This window comes from Malaclemys terrapin, chromosome 9 (assembly GCF_027887155.1).
Source record: "Malaclemys terrapin pileata isolate rMalTer1 chromosome 9, rMalTer1.hap1, whole genome shotgun sequence".
In the NCBI taxonomy this organism is placed as follows: Eukaryota; Metazoa; Chordata; order Testudines; family Emydidae; genus Malaclemys; species Malaclemys terrapin.
The window spans coordinates 99731808-99751622 of NC_071513.1; the positions used below are offsets into that span (position 1 = coordinate 99731808).

The following is a 19815-nucleotide window of genomic DNA, read 5'->3' on the forward strand; positions in this document are numbered from 1 at the left end:
TGATACATCCATTTTCATAACTTTTCCCCGAAAACTGCCTTTTGGGATGAAGTTCTTCAGGCTTATGCTCTGCCCAACAGGGAATTTTTAAGAAGAGTTTGAGCAAAGAGGAATTTTTATGAAGAGTTTGTGAAAGGAAGAAGGGGAAAGGGGTAAAAAAAATAAATAAATCCCTCTCCTTTTTAAAAATGTAACCCCCTTTTCCTCCCAGATCATCTGACCTTAAATTGACCCATCAATAGTATTCTGTGAAGGGTAAATCACAATGGATGTCAGGCTGACAAACAAATTTGAAAAAATTGCTTGGATAATAAACAATTTTAAAATAGGAGAATACTGTGGTTATGATCCTAAGCAACAGGGAGGATAAAGCAAGGCAACATTTAACATTTCTGCGAAACAGAGATCATATCAGGCAACAATTTTGAAAAGCCGAACGCAAGTAAAGCTGTTTTTAAACGTGAATTTTTAAGAATATTCTACATGCCTGAGATAATCTTAATGAAGATAATGCTTTGTACATACAAACAACACATCCTAATAATTAGTTAATGATATTGAGTTTATAATGTTGCAATCAAAAAGACAGTAATTATCCTAATGCACAGGATGTGATGACCAAAAATTAAGAAACACTAGCAGATGATGGAGGTGAACTAGCTTGGTATTTTCCCAAAGACTGTATATTAAAGCATGCCTAACAAGAAGCACAGGGATTTACTGTCATGAGTGTTTGACCACCGAACACAGTCTGCAGGCTGGATGACCGATTAGACCAACAGCAAGGAAGACAAAACTTACTTTTCAGTGTGACGCTGCAGCCAACATGCGGTAGGAAAAAATGAGATATATGCAAGGACAACTACTATGAAAATTTTCCGGGAACAACATTCTAGGAATATTTTCTTGGATGGGGGTAAAACTTTGTGAAATTGTCTCTTTTACACCTTACCTTCAGATTCCCATTTCTCAACAAAGTCATTCACATTTATCAGCTGTTCCAACTGAGACAAATTTGCCTACCACTTGGACAAAAAAGAACAAGTAAAACCAGTAACCTGTTCTCAGAAGACATGGCTTGTGCACGTGCACACATGGGATATTCGCAAGCTGAGCACAGAACCACACAGCACAGAATTGCCTACTGGAAGCATGAATTCTCACTGTGGCACCTGGTAGAATCTACCCCGTCAACCACAGGCAGAGACAATCAGAGGCCCTTGAAAACCAGTGTCCTTGAGGCAGAACGCTATCTCCATGTTTCAATGCCTTAGCCATACTCACCAGAGAATCCTGAGCCCATCAGCCAGAGATTCATCCAGCAAAGATATCAGAGGGGTAGCCGTGTTAGTCTGAATCTGTAAAAAGTAACAGAGTGTCCTGTGGCACCTTAAAGACTAACACAAGTATTGGGAGCATAAGCTTTCATGGGTAAGAACCTCACTTCTTCAGATGCAAGTGATCATCAGTGATCTACAACCCATCCTGGACAATGATCCCTCACTTTCACAGACCTTGGGAGGCAGGCCAGTCTTCGCCCACAGACAACCTGCCAACCTTAAGCATATTCTCACCAGCAACCACGCACCGCACCGTAACAACTCTAACTCAGGAACCAACCCATGCAACAAACCTCGATGCCAACTCTGCCCACATATCTACACCAGCAACACCATCACAGGACCTAACCAGATCAGCTACAACGTCACCGGTTCATTCACCTGCACGTCCACCAACGTTATATATGCCATCATATGCCAGCAATGCCCCTCTGCTATGTACATTGGCCAAACTGGACAGTCACTACGCAAGAGGATAAATAGACGCAAGTCGGATATCAGGAATGGCAATATACAAAAACCTGTAGGAGAACACTTCAACCTCCCTGGCCACACAATAGCAGATGTAAAGGTAGCCATCTTACAGCAAAAAAACTTCAGGACCAGACTCCAAAGAGAAACTGCTGAGCTCCAGTTCATTTGCAAATTTGACACCATCAGATCAGGATTAAACAAAGACTGTGAATGGCTATCCAACTACAGAAGCAGTTTCTCCTCCCTTGGTGTTCACACCTCAACTGCTAGCAGAGCACCTCACCCTCCCTGATTGAACTAACCTCGTTATCTCCATACTGATTTATACCTGCCTCTGGAGATTTCCATTACTTGCATCTGAAGAAGTGAGGTTCTTACCCATGAAAGCTTATGCTCCCAATACTTCTGTTAGTCTTTAAGGTGCCACAGGACCCTCTGTTACTTTATCCAGCAAAGAGATTGGAGTCTGTGACCAAATCTTCAAGAGAAGTCAAGGAAGTCAATCCTGAATCCACTCGTTCCCATACACGTTCCTTATCAACATCTGTACTTGAAAGGCATACTTGCTAGTGGGGGTGATGCTTCTCAAACAGGAGATGGGATGAGATGGGAACATTGTGCCCTGGGGCTCCTGGATAAAATGAGCAAAAAGATGCAAGCTTAAGTGAACCTCCGAGCAGGAGCTGGCCAACGTGAGGCAGAAGAAGGCTGCTACCAAAAGGATCGCACCAAATGGACTAAAGGACAACAGTGACAAAGACACGTGCACAAAGATGCCCCAAGGAGATGGGCAAACTGGCAAACCTCTAGCCACTTTGGATGAAATAGTAGTATCCTCTGAGGCAGAGTGGATGTCACAGATCTGAAACCCACCTGGTCTGAGCGGTCAGATCCCAGGCTTCTGCACTAAAAAGATTCCTTTGTGGCTGAAGAAAGGAGAGACGCAACGAGAGGGCTAGACCTGCCAGGATTCAAGGAGGACCTGGCACAGAAGTTCTGCTGTAGGCAGCTTTGTCACAGACATGTGAACCGGCATTCAAGTCTGTTCTAAAAGCCCCTTTCAGCTCCATTGGCACCAGGCAGTGTTCATTTGGCCCTACTGGGAAATGCTGTTCTAAAGGGGCCAGAGTTTGGAGCAGAGGTGAGCACCCACCTGGGGTGCACACGTGGGGGAACTACGGAGGTCATTCTCAAAGGAGAGAGAAGATCTGAAAGAAGGTGGCTTTTGCACAAAGGGGTGGGGGTGGGAAGAAGCTCTTTGCCTTATAGCAAACCAAAACTGAATTATTCTGACCCCTTTACTGTAGTGGTTATCCAATGGCCATTCAATATTTCCACCCTCTGAAATGTCATGTTTTCTGAGAAAGATTTACTAGGTTAGCTTGGGCAATACTTCATAAGCTTATCTTATAGTGAAAACACACGTCAGCAGCAAGAACCCAGTGTAATTCTGTTATAATCCCCTTGTTTTCCTTTCCGCAATTATCTGACAAACCAAAATGGTAATAGCTTTACTGAAACAATTAGGCACTAACTGCACCTCTCAAATTAGTTATGTTATTATCAGCAAATTAGATTCAGCACTTGTGGCATTCGCATCCCTCTCTAAAAGATCAGCTTGAACAGTTCTCATATGTAGTCAGATGTATCTGGCAACCATTGATGGTCTAACTTATCAAAAACCACCCCCCAAAATGTCCTTGTACAATCAGATTACCATGACACTAACAGGTGGCCAAAGCGGCCCTACAGCCATCAGACTAGAATCCTTATTAGTGGTGACAGATCCAAAATTACTTTCTCCAGGTACGCGCTGGTCACCATGGAAAACTGCAATTCCTTCCAGCAGGAACACAATTAAAGATGCAATATCCACTTGCAAATGAAAATATATCAGAGTTTCAAGTCTCAAAAACAACTGACTGGAAAAAAAAATTCTCCCTCACGGGATGGAAAGAAGAAACAATTACTGAATGCTTACTACTTCAGCTATAAAAATCTTAAAGAAAACAACCTAGCCTATTCCACATGGACTTGACTTTCCCAACTGTAGCCACTACTGGGATTTATCCAGTTCCAAACACAGAACCTGGACTTCAAATCCAGGTGCTCCTATACGACACGGATTGGTTGGTACATATGACTCAAGAGCAGGAAACATTTGCTGTTTGCTAATGCAGTAATAGACTTTTCACTTCTCTGGTGTTTGTTTAATTGGGCAGCTTTAGGTACTTAATGTTTCTGTACCAGAACATCAGCAAAGTGACTTCAACAAGAATAAATCGGTTGTTAGTAGATTTAATCTCAAAGATGGTGCACCACTCTCAATAAGGAAGTGTTTTTCAAAGCTTTGTCTATCCCAATATAAAGAGCCATGTACTGTAAATAAGAAAATTCCATAAAAACTACACAAATATGTAGAGAATGGCAATTATGCACTTCAATAACACAAACTAGAACAATGATTCATTTTTAATGGACAATCAAAAGGAGCAGCAGCATGATTTAATAGTTAATATAGGGGACTAAAAGGTGGGATATTTTGATTCTGTAACCACCATTGGTATGGCCTTCTCTGAGATACTGGAAACATCAAGTAACCCGCAACATGCACTTCTATACAGCAGCATGGATAAGACAATTTCAATCAATTTTAATCAGCTTCTCCATTTGTACTTTAGTTATTTTCTAAAGAAAGGTGCATTCTCGTTGGTAGATATGACCATTGAAACATGTTAACTTACAACTGAATAGAGATTTGGTACATCGTTTTGCTACCTAGAAGGGTGTACTAGATACATTTATTGAAGCAATTATCTCTTAATATTTTCAGATTCTTATTAACTGTACATTTTTAGTATGTTAGAAAACGGTGAATGATATATTATTTATTCACTAGATAACTTTTTGCTCATGATTTGTATCACGCTTCATTAGGCTGGTTATTGGAATTTAATTAAACACACAAAACAGCATATAGAAAAATTGTTTTTATTAAGCAAAACAAGCCTTTAAACACAGTATACACCTGTTGTGCCAGATGTATAAAGCTTGACCTCCAAAGTTAGACGTTTTTCCCTGATTCTTTCTTTACGTAGAAAAGCAGCCTTTAAGTCAAAGTTTTTGAGAGGCTCGTGGATTCGGCATATTTATGTTTTATTTAAACGTTTTAAGAGACTATAAGTAGTTTAGGCCTTAACAGATTTTGTATTCAATTCAGATTTCATTTTAAACAAGTTTATTTTTTAAAAAGAAAAAAAACAATGTAACCAAAATTAAAAAATCAGATTTAAATTTAAAAATAAATAAATCAATTTTCTTGATTCCCCCCCCCCCCCCAAATCATCTGTTTTTATCCACCCTGCTATACAGTGCAACACAAGGATCAAATTGCTCATCAGATCCTGATTTGGGGGGTACTAATGGAGATTTGTAAAAGGCGCGTACACATGGCCCACCACCACAAAATAATAAGAACTTTAAATGGCTACGTGCCTTCTGCAAGGAAGAACTCGATACACACACCTAGAGCCACAGCTTTTCTGAAATGCACGTGCAGATCCTGCTAGAGTGAATGGGAGCTGTGTACACATCTGAGAACAGCACTTGACCCTTCCCGCTACGGTGGTGAAAGTCCAATGCTACGCTGAACAATTCAGATGGTACTGCCCCAGACTAGATTTTATTCTACTTTTCAATAAGCCACAAAAAAGTCCTACTTCGGAAAGCAACACAAGAAAAAGCATCTGAGTAAGCACTAGACACGTGCTTTGTATACCATCTGTACAATACAAGATTAGTTCTGAATTAAGGAGCATATTTAGCTCACTTTGACTGGACTGTCCAGTTAGTAGTTTTGAAATTTTTAATAATGGATATAGCACAGAGTGTCCTACATCAGACTAATGGTCACTGTGTGAACATGCCTCTTCTCCATGCGTGCAATGTACTGAGATAGATCCGTGTATTTAAATAGCAAGGCAGTTTCAAGCCAGACAGTATTCCCAAGGCATTTCATAATAGCTATTGTATACACTTTAAAAGCACCAGCGACTTCCTTCATGGTGTTTCCTTTAAGTTTACACTTGAGCAATCTCACCCTGCGATAACCATTCATTGCTAACTCCTGAATGTGCTACACCCCCATGGCCAACAGTACCAAAGATGTCTGAAGTTAGAAACTCGCAGGGTTAGAAAGAAGACTTTTGAAGATCCAGAGGCAAGTACTTTATAGACAGCAGGGACATATCAATCAATACCCAATATCTACAAAAAGGCAGAGCAAAAAGCAATGGCAAAAGGTGTACACTACAGGTTTCCTTCCCAGTATAGGTCTGATAGGCGGTGACAAATACTGTGGAGAGAGACAAAGGTTTAGATTTTCAAAGCCAAGTATGGGATTTCAATTTAAATTAATGGGAGTCATGACTAAATCCCCTACTCTGCTTTCAAAGTCTCAGCCAGAATGAGTACGGCTGCTTACCCACTGTCCATGGCTAGGAGAAAGTTGTGCACCAGGCCCCTCTCTGTGCTCTATTCCTGCCTAAAGCCTGACTGAGGTTCTAGGATATATCCTGGCAGAGGTCATGTGCAGCGAAGACAGCTCTTTGCTCACTCAGAAATGGAAGAGGAGACAGCCAGCATCAATTCACAAGACCAGCTGTGTCCAGAGTATTTTCCTGAGTATCTGTCAAACAGCTGTGTGTTTTAAAGTGGACAGAATTCTAACCTCTTATGAGAGACTGGCAATCTCTGACCTCTATTCACAGAGAAACTCTCCCCGACTGGGTTGGGAACTGTGTACATATGGATAGATGGTAATGTATAACCCTTTATCAATGGATTTTGTTTGGGGCTGGGGGAAGCAAAGGGGGGGAGGGAGCTAGAAAAACCAAAGCTCAAGATGAGAAAGCTTAACTTAGCTTCAGATTGTCCTACAGAGCATTTCACTAGGAACCTCACATTGCTCTATATGGAACATTTCATTGTGGACAAAGACTGAACTCAACAATGTCAAAATGTGTGTCTAGGTATCTCTGTGGACTGAGTGTCTAGGTATCTCCGTGGACAGGGATAAATGAACCAGGGCGCCTCTAGGTCATCAATTTCAGCCTAGGTCCATAGTGATCAAAACTGTTACAGTCGAAATGCAGTTTGGTGATCTGTGTAAGATGAGCTCAGAGGATTTCAGTCTAGCTCTTTCTGGATAGAAGTCCAGATCACAAAGCCACCATAGCTGGGCCATCTGCTGGTAGTCTTAGCAGAGCAGCAAATCCCTGAATTGGCTCTGAGACTGCACTACCTTTTGACAGCCCCTAAAGCCAATCACTCCAAAACAGGGTCAGGACTCCCGCAGCGCTACTGCCAATAATGGAGGACGTCATTCTCCTGGGCTATCAATGTGGCACCTCTCATGAGCACCAGATTCATTAAATTAAGAAATAATTTAGGAAATGTTTTCATAATTGTGTTTCATTAAATATTTAACAGGCTTGTTTCATTTCCTTTTTTAAGGTATGTATATTATTTTTCTTAAAGTGCTTGTGTCATTTTTCCCCCCCAAGAAGAAAGGATTTTGCTACTAAATGAAAAGGACAGTATTTGATTAGGTTAGCTGAATGAATTTTGATCTGATTCATCTAGGAAAATTGTTGTTAACGATAACCAGATTCTGCTACCTCCCATGCCTACCATCCATTGTGCAAATCAAGTCTTTTAGCCTGCTCAGCCAGGACGCGTGACCCCAGGGAAACGCACAGATTAATTAGGCTCTTCAGTAACATACGGTAATATGTGAGTCGATCTAATTCCAGTTACCTAACTGCATGAGTAATTTTTTGCCTCGCATAAGAGGTCATTGTGGGGTCATGAAGACTGATGCGGGAAGAACAGAATAAGACGTTACCTGTCTCGAGCACCACAACATTGATTTCTATTGCAGACCTCACTTATGCAATCAAAAGTTTAAAACAACTCAACACTGGAGACTCAATAAGGTTCGATGGACGGAACTCGAAAAACCCACTCGTCCAAAACGAATAGGAAGATTTTGCATGATGGGTGCCATTAACTTTGGAAAGAGCTAAGCTCTATAAAAAATATAACCCATCGTAAGGGCTAGAAACTTAACCTTCCAAACATGAGACTGGGATAAACCAACACAGTGCTGTGTTGAGACTGCGGACAAACAACTCCAGTTTACCTGCAGCTGCTCATAGGTTTTCCAGGGTGCAGCAGAATGAAAACTGACCTGCGAGTCTTGTCAGTTTTACCCCTCCTAATGGAAAGCCTGGGAGTGACAGTGAAAGCCAGGGAGCCAGCTGCAGCAGGTCAGTCTTCTAGCAATGCAATGATCACAGCTGATCCTGGCCGAAGCTGTCTGATTGATTGCACTTCCTGACCGGTGGAGGGGCGGAGCTAGCTACTACTTGACTCCGCAGCAGCCAGAGGTTGCCGGCTGCTCAACGCGTTCCACACCTGCAGCTGCGCTTGATCCGGATTCCTGTGTCTGCCCCTGCCCAGCCTGCTCCTATACCCGGCTTCAGTTCCTGCCCTTATCGATCCTTGACACCCCTGGCTCTGGGTCCACTTCCCAACCACGTCTCCAGCACACCCAAAGGCTCTGGCATTCAGCTTCTGATCCCTGGCTCTGACCTCCGATTCCACTTCCTTGCCACGTGTCCAGCTCACCTATTGGCCCCGGCTTTTGGCTTCTGTTCCCTGCCTTTGACCCTCAGCTCTGCTCTCCACTATGCCCCTGGGAATCCTGCAGTCCTGATTCTTGACTCCAGTGTGGTTCCCATTCTAATCTCCAGGCCTGGCCACCCCCTGGCCATCAGGCCCCACCCACCCTCGTCCCAGTCATGATCCTGACAGTGAAACTGTCAAGAATAAGGTATATCACTCTGTTGCAGCCTGGAAAAGCTATGAGCAGCAGCAAAGGTAGGAACTAAAGCTGTTCACTGGAGACACCCCAAAAACTGAAGGCTGCAGAAGAAGTGATTAGTGGAGACCCCTTATGACCGCTTGAGCCAACCAGGAGCATCTGGGTAGGAAGGCAGAACACAGAGAATTATTCCTTCCAGCAGCCAAGGGGGTTGGAGAGCTTCAAATTGACCACACACCTACTAGCAGATGGAGTGCCCCAGAATAGAGTCCAGGAGCAGCATCTTGTTTAGACTCCCATTACTCTCTCCTTTCCCCAGCGGTCTGGTCTCGGAGCCGGAGGAGAGAAGTGGTGGCACTCGTTTGCAAAAGATCTACTCATCAGAAAACCAATGTTGGCAGTTTTCTTTGCTACAGATTTAGGAGATTTTTGAAGGCACTAAGGGCTGTTAGATACCCACCTGCCTTCTGTGCCTTTGAAAAATACCTTTAAAAAAACAGCATCTTGATAGCTTAAATTCTGGAGTACAAATACGGTTTTCTCCCTAGCTACTAGGATCTGACAAGTTTTTGAAGCTCTGATTATGCAGATCAGCGATCACCAATATGGCACTATTGAGAAAAAGATACTCTCTCCTATAGTATTTAACATGTGGATATGTAGCATATACATAGTCTTCCGCATCCGGTTTTACCGATTTTTCATGGATAAATTACCTGGGATTTTTTCTGAAAGGAGTTCAGGTTTTACTCATGTACACCCGTTTATCAATCCACTTGGCATTTTTTCGGGTACTTATTTTTGTTAAACCCTAAAGCTCTACACAATTGTGCCCTGCAACTCTGAGACTGAAGCAGTTCCACCGTGTAAAACACAGAACACACACGCACAGTGGAGGCTGGAAAAATCAAACAACATTAATATCGCGCTATGATTGGCTCACAAGGAGACGCTGCCCACCTATTTCTTTGTGTCCGTTTAGTATGGTGCTGAATTTAAACAATCAGTCTTCCACAGATAGATATATAATGCCCCCTTATCCATCCGGATACCTCCTTTAGTGTCAATCTCCTTCTGGGTTTGGATAGATGAGTCTGGGTTTTTCTGGATCCCCACACAGCCAGTCCTGTCCTTTCCGTGGCTGGCTCCAGACTACCCCCAAAATGGCTTCTCCCCCCACTTCCAGGGCTCCCAAGGAAAGGCATCTCACTCCCTATTGGTCAGGGTAACTCTTCTTCCCAGGTTTTCCCTTATCAATCATTTCACTCTGCCCCTTTCTCACTCTGCAGGCATACCTGCAATCCTTCCGCAAACCAATAGGGCCCTTGGTGCTCTAAATAGTCTCTCCCCCCCTCTTGGTTGCCCAGCAGATTCTGAGTCTGCCCTTGGCTCCCCCTTCCTACCAGGAACAGTGTGCCTCTCCCTGAACTACCAGCACACAGAACCCCAGGAACCTAGACACGTTCCTTGGGGATTACAGATGGGTAAGGTAAAAAGGTAAACATGGGGCGAAAACGCAAATCGATGCCTGAGTACCAACAAGAAAACCCGTGCTTAGAAATTTTCAAGAAAAGTCAAGACGGGAGCGAAGAGGATGCATTGCGCTTGCAAGTACTGCAGCACTGGGGTCAGTGCTCCGAGTGACAGAATAAAGAAGCTTGTCAAACGCAAGCAACACAAGAAGCTTAAAGATGAAAATGAGCTTTGGGACAGTCAATATCAGAGCTTTCACCAGGGTTTAATGAAAGAGAGGGGACAGCATAATTGTATCAATGAATTTTTATGCGTGCTCTTTGTTTCGCTGAACAACCACCGTTAATAGCAGAGAGGCCTATTGGTGACTTTGTGCGACAATCCAGTCCAGCTGGAAAAACCCTTCCTAATGCAGACAACCTCGCTCGTAAGTATCTGAAAGAAAATGATGATGCTTTAGTATCTAAACTGATGGAACGAAGTGATGGAAATGCAGCGTCTAGTCTGATTTTTGATGAGTCTCCTGATGCTTTGGAGCCTCCGATTCTTGGGCCTTTTGTTTTTGTATTTCAAAGCAAATAAACCCACATTGTTTTGTTCCCATGTGACATTCATCCTCTCTGCTGATGCAGCAAGGACTAACATGTTTGAGATGTATCAAGTAATCTGGAAAATGTGGCCACAACTAACACAGAATCTGCTTCCTAAATTTGCACAGGAGATTAAACTCAATCAGAAACCGGAGCTGGTAGGTATTACTTGTCCTGCTCATCTGATTAACGTTGCACTGTCAGCAGCTACAGAAGAAATGAAATCTTGCATCATTGGTTTCGGGGCCATTTTCAAGCATGCGAACAAGCTGAAGGCTTTGTTTTACACAATGCAAGACGAGTGCAGAGCCGGATGCCAACTACCTACCGCTGTCGTTTCACATCGGTGCATGAGTTTGCATTTTCACTGCTTGTCCGGTAAATAACATGTGGACTGTGCTAATGCATCTCCTAGATCATCTTGAGTTTGTTGGTTCTAAAGCAGAAACTCTGAAGAGACTGGTAAATAACCAAAATGCCCACCAGATTCCATGCACCAAGGTCATGTTCACTGTTGAAAACTTGGAATCACTATAAGAACAGGAGTACTTGTGGCACCTTAGAGACTAACAAATTTATTAGAGCATAAGCTTTCGTGGGCTACAGCCCACTTCTTCGGATGCATACAGAGTGGAATAAATATTGAGGATATTGGTCTCTCAGAATACACACACACACAGAGAGCATAAACAGGTGGGAGTTGTCTTACCAATTCTGAGAGACCAATTAAGTAAGAAAAAAAAACTTTTGAATCACTATGTGACCTACAGAAAACACTGGAGTTTTCTCCGACTACTGCCAACACATACATTTACCAGATCCTGACAACCAAATCTCAGCTGAACTGAGCACAAAAGCTGCAGGAGAAACGTACAATGAGAAAACCTATCCATTTCTAAAAATCCTTCCCACCCTGGAATATGAGAACCAAAAAAGCATTCAAAACCTTCAACACAATGCTCAGCAAGAAAAGGGAAAAAGAACAGGAGTACTTGTGGCACCTTAGAGACTAACAAATTTATGAAGTGGGCTGTAGTCCACGAAAGCTTATGCTCTAATAAATGTGTTAGTCTCTAAGGTGCCACAAGTACTCCTGTTCTTTTTGCGGATACAGACTAACACGGCTTCTACTCTGAAACCAAGAAAAGGGAGACGACCATGGTCCATAATCGGAACCCCAAAGTGTTTGGTGCTGAAGATTCTTTTTGGAATGTCATCCAGGTGGTTGCACCCTTCCTCAAGGTGAATTTTGCAGCAGATTATGACTTTATGCCAAAGGGTTTCAACCATTTGACACTAAAGATGAAATTTCAAATCTGAAAGGGGAATTTACTACTTACATGAACTCGCCTAGCCCTGACAATGTGAAACTGGATGTGCTGGCTTTTTGGAACAGTCATCAAGACACACTTCCCAACTTCAGCGAAGTGGCACGGCGAGCTTTGAGTGCACCCCCTGGATCTACTGACGCAGAGCACTGATTTTCAAAGCTGGACTACCTCCAAGACAGCAAGAGGCTCAAGGTAAGTTTGACGATGCTTTGAAGAAAATTACGCAAACGGATTTCTGAAAAAACTGCTAGCTTGGAGAGAGACAAAATATCCCTTTGTACATTTAAAAAAGAGTTTCAAATACACTGTCGTAAAATGTGTATATTACAAAAGGGTTTTTTTTGTTTTTCTCCCTCCCCCAACCCCCAATTTTATCTCAGTTTTAATGTGTGGAAAATAAACACTGAAAACTCCCCCCCCCTTTTTTTTTTTAATCAAATAAAAACTGAAAACGCAGCACATTACATATACAACAAACACTTCAAAGACCAATGGGAAAGTGGGTCCCAAGTATTCCAGAACAGTGACCTGCAGATGGTAACAATAGTTGACAATTTGGGCCCAGATAATTTGATGGGATAATTACAAGCCTTATCAAAGTTATTAGGGACTTTACGGACTACATTTGACTTAAAAGTTGGGGGTTGTCTTACCAGCTGTCCTAATGGTTTTATACTGATGTTGAATATTTAGGTGGAGAGGCGTGAGCTCACCCTGCTCCAGCTACCTGCAAACTGAGGCCATTACAGCTCTTACCCAGGCCCAGTTGTCCTTATCAATTCATGGCAACGTATTTGATGAGATCTTTCATTACACGTTTAGCTGAGTCAGGGCTGGTTCTATGCACCAGCAAAGCAAGCAGGTGCTTGGGGCGGCACATTTGCAGGGGCAGCATGCGGGCCATTCTTTTTGTTTGTTTGGGGGCCGGCCCTGCAGGAGCTCACCCAGGTAGACGCTGTCCCGGCCCCCAAGCTGATGCCGAAGTCCAGGTGGAAGAGCCACAGCAGGTGGCCAAAGCTGGCCCCGAGACTGGGGCCCAGCAGCAGCAGCGCGTCCTGCGCGGTGGGTGCCCTGGGGCCGCTGTGGTTCATGCCACCGGGCCCGGGCGGGCCATCTGGCAGGCTCCGACACGTGCAGCACGGGACACTTGGGCTGGGGGCCGCCCTGCGGGGCGCACGGAACCGCCTGCAAGTGCCGCAGGGCGGCCACAGCGGGGGCTGGGCGAAGCAGCCCAAGCAGCCATGGGGCTGCGGCAGAGTGGCCAGGGGCAGCAGTGGGGCCATAGAGGGGACAGGTGCCCGGGGCGCTGCCGTGAGGAGCCCACGTCCCGCTCTCTGGGGCTCTGTTCCCCGCCGGCCGCTCCCTCAGAGGCTGCCCTGCCCCAGCTCCTCAGTCCCCTGCCGGGGCGGTCCCCCCGGCTCTGCCCTCCCAATTCCCGGCTGGTCCTGGAGGCAGGAGTCCCGGCTGGAGGGACCCTGGGCTGAGGCACGGCCTGGGAGCCCCACTGCTTACCCCGACCCTGCCAGCGCCAGGTGGTGGTGAGGGGGGAGCGGACAGAGTCAGGGCCCCCCTGGGTGCCGGGAAGGAGTTGGGTGGATGCAGCCTCCGCCCCTGCTAGTGTCATGAGCGGGATGCTGATGACCCGCCCTGGGAGCGAGTTACCAGTGACCCAGGGCTGGGGTAGCAGGAGGGTGCAGGTGGGGGTGGGGAGAGCCCAGGGCTGGGGCAGCAGGGGGTGCGGGTGTGGGGGGGAAGAGCCCAGGGCTGGGGCAGCAGGGGGTGTGGGTGGGGGGGGGTGAGAGCTCAGGGCTGGGGTGGCGGGGGGGAGGGCACTGGTGGGGGGAAAGGGAAGGGGAACCCAGGGCTGGGGCAGCAGGGGGTGCAGGTGTGGGGGGGAGAGCCCAGGGCTGGGGCGGCAGGGGGTGTGTGGGGGGGTGAGAGCTCAGGGCTGGGGCGGCGGTGGGGAGGGCACTGGTAGGGGGAAAGGGAAGGGGAACCCAGATCTGGGGCAGCAGGGGGTGCGGGTGTGGGGGGGAGAGCCCAGGGCTGGGGCGGCAGGGGGTGTGGGGGGGGTGAGAGCTCAGGGCTGGGGTGGAGGGGGGGAGGGCACTGGTAGGGGGAAAGGGAAGGGGAACCCAGATCTGGGGCAGCAGGGGATGCGGGTGTGGGGGGGAGAGCCCAGGGCTGGGGCAGCAGGGGAGTGTGGGGGAAGCCCAGGGCTGGGGTGGGGGGCAGCCAAAAATTTTGTTGCTTGGGGCAGCAAAAAACCTAGAGCTGGCCCTGAGCTGAGTTAGCTCAGCTTACTTGCAGAGTAAAACCTCAAACACAGCGGAACGATTTTTTGCTCAGACTTAAGGCAGAGAACAAGCCCTAAAAATTTGTGCTTATGAATTTAGTTTCAGAAAAGTTTAAGCAGGTGGAAAGAAGGGGCTAGAAGAAACCTATTAAATAACCCTAACTATAGTCACTGCCACCGATATTATTTTATTGAGTCACATGTTTGTGAGCTATCCATGTGGACCTAGGATATTCTGTGTATGTGGTCAGCATACAGTGAAACCTCTTAGGAGCAGAGCTCAAGAACCCACAATAGATTTGTTGGACAAGGATGGGTTTTGGCAAGGTGACAGTACTTTACTAGCTTTTATGAGAGTGGGTGCCATTCTCACAGTACTATTTGCACTGCTGATGTTTCCTTATCAGCAAGTCTGAAGAACTGCTTTAGTATCTGATAAGACTGGCTCAAGTTCATGTGAAATTCAGATTACAGAGGAGCATAAGTGAGGCTGCAACACTGTAAAAGAAATACTGTGTACAGAACATTTCACGCTTTTCCTGGTTTGGGGCAGATCTGCAAGGTTTCACTGAATGCAAACGCTTATACTAAAAATATAAAGTGTGAATTTTTTTTATTGCAACATTAACTGGTGGAGCTGCTGCAATCTTGTTAACAGCTTTATACCAAGAGGCAGGTGAATGAAGAGAAAAAGGTTAGGCTATCTGAGTTCCCAACATTTAACAGTGGGAAATCCTCTAACAACATTCACGGATTGCATCATACAACCCTTTTATACATGCAGTTGGGAGATGGGAACACAGAAATCAAGAGTCCTTTTTACACTTCTACCCTCTCTGATATGTGGATTCTACAAGTTACCTAAGCAGGGCAGAGAAGCCATCCAAGTCCCAGTGGACTAACCTAACCTGCCCAGGTGACCCTTTCTTAGCACAATGTCCTGACATAGTCTGAGACCCACTTCGCCTCTCAATTATATGGGTTTGCCCTTTAACCTGCTCAGCAAATGCCATGAAGAGTCTAGTATATACCTAAATGGTTGGGTCCTAGCCAAATAAAATATGCCCTCATGACATCCAATGTGTGACGTTTCATTTAACCCAGGGTGGAATGTGATTTAGGGAAGAAAACCTGGAAGTGAATGGACTGATGTGGAACTCAGAAGCCACCTTACTCAGAAACTTCACGTGAGGGTGACCCTATCCTCATGAATGACTGTTGGGGAGAGGAGGGATAGGAGGCCTACCATGAAGGCCTGGATCTCCCCTGTCCCTCTGCCTGACATGATGGCTACTAAAAAGGCTGCCTTGATTGAGAGGTGGTAAAGAAAACAGGTAGCCAAGTATTAGAGGGGTAGCCGTGTTAGTCTGAATCTGTAAAAAGCAACAGAGGGTCCTGTGGCACCTTTAAGACTAACAGAAGTATAGGGAGCATAAGAAGTGAGGTTCTTACCCACGAAAGCTTATGCTCCCAATACTTCTGTTAGTCTTAAAGGTGCCACAGGACCCTAGGTAGCCAAGTGGCTCAAAGGGGAAAACAAATTAGTCCAGTTAACACAAAGTTAAGGTTCCAGGAAGGAGCGGGTTGCCTGACTGGTAAGAAAACATGTGAGCCCTGTGAACAATCTCAACACCATGCGGTGGAAGAAACCGGTGTAGCTAATACAAGAGGACGACATGGAGATATATCTGCCACGTGTACTCGTACGGAGCTAAGGGAGAGTAATGATTGTGTTAGGGAAAGAAAATGATCCAGAAAAGGGTGACTGAACTGCAAGTGCTTGCTTGGACCTCTGCGTTACAGGATTGTGACAGCTGGTCCTTTAAAGGAGCAATTAAGAAGTAGATCTATTTAAAATATATCTATCTATCTGGGTATGGGATACCATGGACAGTGAAGCCACCAATAAGTGATACTTTCCAGACTTTGCACAAGTTATTGATCCTTTGTTCTCACCACCACTCAATACACCTATGTACAACAGGTTTCTAATCTTGTTCACTACAGCACTTACGCCTAAATTAAGCGGTTTCTGATCAGCTTTATCAGGCAGTGAAGTCAGTCATACAGCTTGGTTTATTCTAGTCTATATATGTTCTGATGCTGTGCTCATCACTGCAGTATCTGAGTCCCTACCAGTAGTGCATTAAGCAACATGACTAACATCTGTCGCATGTGGTTTGTACTCTCATCCTCTTCTTCCCAGGACGAGAACTGTGTGTGAAGTTAAATTGGGTGGGGATTCTGTTTTCTGGGAGATGGATTTTGGGGTTTTGTTTATAATATAGGTTGTCGGTTTCTAGATGTTCTCATTTTACCAGTGCTTGGCTTGATGGCATCTTTCCTTAGCATGAATCCGTGAGACTTTGCTGTATAAATACGCCCATCAGACGCTTCCGTTCGAGTATTGTACTGCTCAGTTATGTACCATTTATTCCAGTCTTGCCACTGCTCAGAAAGGGTGATATTTACCCCTGTGCAGAGGCCCCTGCAAAGATCCGTGAGCTCTTGAGTCTTCACAATTGGGCTTAAGTATGTTATGCATAGGCGTTGTACAGCCCTTACGCACAGCAAAGAGTCTCACCCTTATACATTCCCTTCTCCTATTTGCGCCTCTCTGGGCCGTTGCTGCAAAAGTAATTTGTTTCACGGGGAAGGGATTTTATACAGGGAAGAGCCAAGATACAAAGCTTAGTATAAAAGATCTGTATTACATGGATGAAATGACAGCATGAACACCCACATTTTTTCAAAGGAAGTCTAGCTCCTTTGTACACAGTGAGGGACACCTGAACTGGGCAAGGGTCCAATCCTCCAACCACATGTGCATAAGTCCTTTACTCAGGTGAGTAGACCCCCACTGAGTCCAATGGAACTACTTGCATGAATGAAGTTACTCATGTTGGGAGGATCAGGATCCAAGCTGGTGGTACTATTATCTGAGGCCAAATTCTGCCTTCAAAATGTGAATGTGGGGTTCTTTTTAAAAATGATTTGGGTTGCACGTGCACATTATGAGGACAGAGTTTGTCCCAGCAAGTCAGCATTGACATGTCATGTTCCTTGCTGCGACACTAGCAGGGATGCCGCAATAACTGTGTCTGGAAATGGGCTAAGTGAACCAAAACTCTGGAGAAGCGAGGATACGTGGAACTGCGTGAAAGAAAGGAAACAAGCCAAACCAAACATCAACTGCTCAAAAATAACTCCAGAAAAAGCATCAGAAAAAATTCTATATAAAACAGTAAAAGCAGCACAAGAAGAGACCAGAGGAAATATATGGATAAGATCACCAAAGAAGCTGAAGTGGTTGCTGAAAGAGGGAACAGGAAAACACTTTATCAACTCAGCAAGGTTCTAACTGGCCAGTTTAGATCAGCCATAGGGCTTGTGAAGGATAAACAAGTAAAGACAGAAACAGCAGAAAAAGAACAGAGTGATGGGCAGAACATTTTTAAGAAGTGCTAAACAGACCAACTCCACAAGAAACTACTGACTTTGACAAAGAAATTAAACACCAGACCTGGACATCTTAATTTCTCACACCCCAAACAAAGAAGGTACAATAAAAACCTTAAAACCTGGGAAAGCTGCAGGTGAAAACCAAGTCACCAGGAAAAGTTGAAAGCTTGTAATGATGAGATCATTGATAAAAATCACCCAACTTTTCAACAAAACGTGGGACCAGGAAAAGCCTTCAGAACAATAGATAGTCGAGAAAAGTGACCCTAGCAACTGCCATGACTGGCAAGGTGCTACACTCCTTTCAGTGACAAGCAAGGTCTCTGCAGTATCTCTGAAGCAGCCTGAGGCAAAGCTAAGGGAAGAGCAGACCAGATTTTGACCTGGAAGAACCAGATTTTCACTCTAAGAACAACCACTAAGGAAAGTACCGAGAGGCAAAAATCCACTCATCATAAATGTCAATAGATTTTAAGGCGGCGTATGACAACCTGCATCTTAGTCCACGCCACAGCATCTTGAAGTGTGATGGTAAGTCAACAATAAAATTAACAAGATCAAGACTTTATATCAAGATGCAGCTTGCACAGTGAAAGTAAACACAGACCTGAGCTAATGGTTTAACAGATATTGCTGTCAAACAAGAATGCACTCTCACCTCTGCCATCGCAGCTTAACACTAGAAGATTTAGATTTTGTTGATGATATGGCTCTTCCAAGCGACCAGTCAACCAACATATAAGCAAAAATGAAAGACTGTCCAGTATCACAAAAAAGATGGGGTAAATAGTTATGAAAAACATATCTAATGAGAACCCGAGCAACCCCCAACTCAAGCATTAAGTTAGAAGGCAAAGGAATACAAGAGGCGAGGCAATACACATACCATAGCAGTAACATGCAAACCAACAGGGATGTCCAGAAGGAAATAATGTCACAAATTGGCAAGGCAGCAGCTGCAGTCACCGGCTTAAGCAAGATTTGGTCAATAATAATCTACATCTTAAAGACCAAGCCACCAACCTTAAACTCAATTGTTTTTTTTTACATTTTAACATATGGATGTGAAACTTGGAAACCCATCAAGAGAACAGACAGACACCTAATTGCCTTTCAAGCAAATGCCTCAAGAAAGTAGTAAATATTAAACTGAATTAATTTATGACAAGTGCTGAGATTTGTCAGAGCTCAACAATCCTGTCTCCAATACTATCCGAAGAGATGATGGCAATATCTTGAACGTCTATTAAGAATGAAGCCAGCCCATCTGCCATGGCAGGCATGCCATTGGGCAGCTGGAGGAACACGTAAAAAGTGGCCAACAGAAAGAATACCTCCATCAAACATGCTTTGGCCTGGTCCACTCTAACCCCCCACTTCGAACTAAGGTAATAACGTAGCTGAATTCAAAGTACCTTAGTTCGAACTTACCACGGGTCCAGACGCGGCAGGCAGGCTCCCCCGTCGATGCCGCGTACTCCTCTTGCCGAGCTGGAGTACCGGCGTCGACGGCAAGCACTTCTGGGATCGATCCCAAAAGATCGATTGCTTACGACCGGACCAGGAAGTAAGTGTAGACCTGCCCTTAGAGAGGGAAAACATATGGGACTTAATAAAAGACATGCAAACAGTGGCCTGAAACAGACAGGAATGGTGGAACCTTTTTTGCGCCACTGAATCTTTCCTGTGACATCTGATGACACAGGAAGGCTTCAGAGTAAGACCGCTCCTCTTCAAAAGGATCACATGATTGCTTGAATTTTTTTTTTTAATAAATCAATTTCTTCTTCAAAGACCTGAGTTACAAACAACATTCAACTCTGCAATGCAAGAAAAAGCCAAAGGAATTTAATTCTTATCCCCAATGTGAGGAATACAGATTAGAAAGCCTGCCTGGGATGGGAGGAAAAAACTATAGCAACATCTTGAGTCAGATTGCGAACAGCAGAGTCACATGCAGCAC

The 19815-nt window shown here is 44.8% G+C and overlaps 1 protein-coding gene across 4 annotated transcripts in view; it reads right to left on the bottom strand.

Moving 5' to 3' along the window:
* The window catches only part of DIS3L2 (DIS3 like 3'-5' exoribonuclease 2), a 262106-nt gene that overhangs the window by 156077 nt on the left and 86214 nt on the right, over positions 1-19815 (bottom strand). The window lies entirely within an intron of this gene.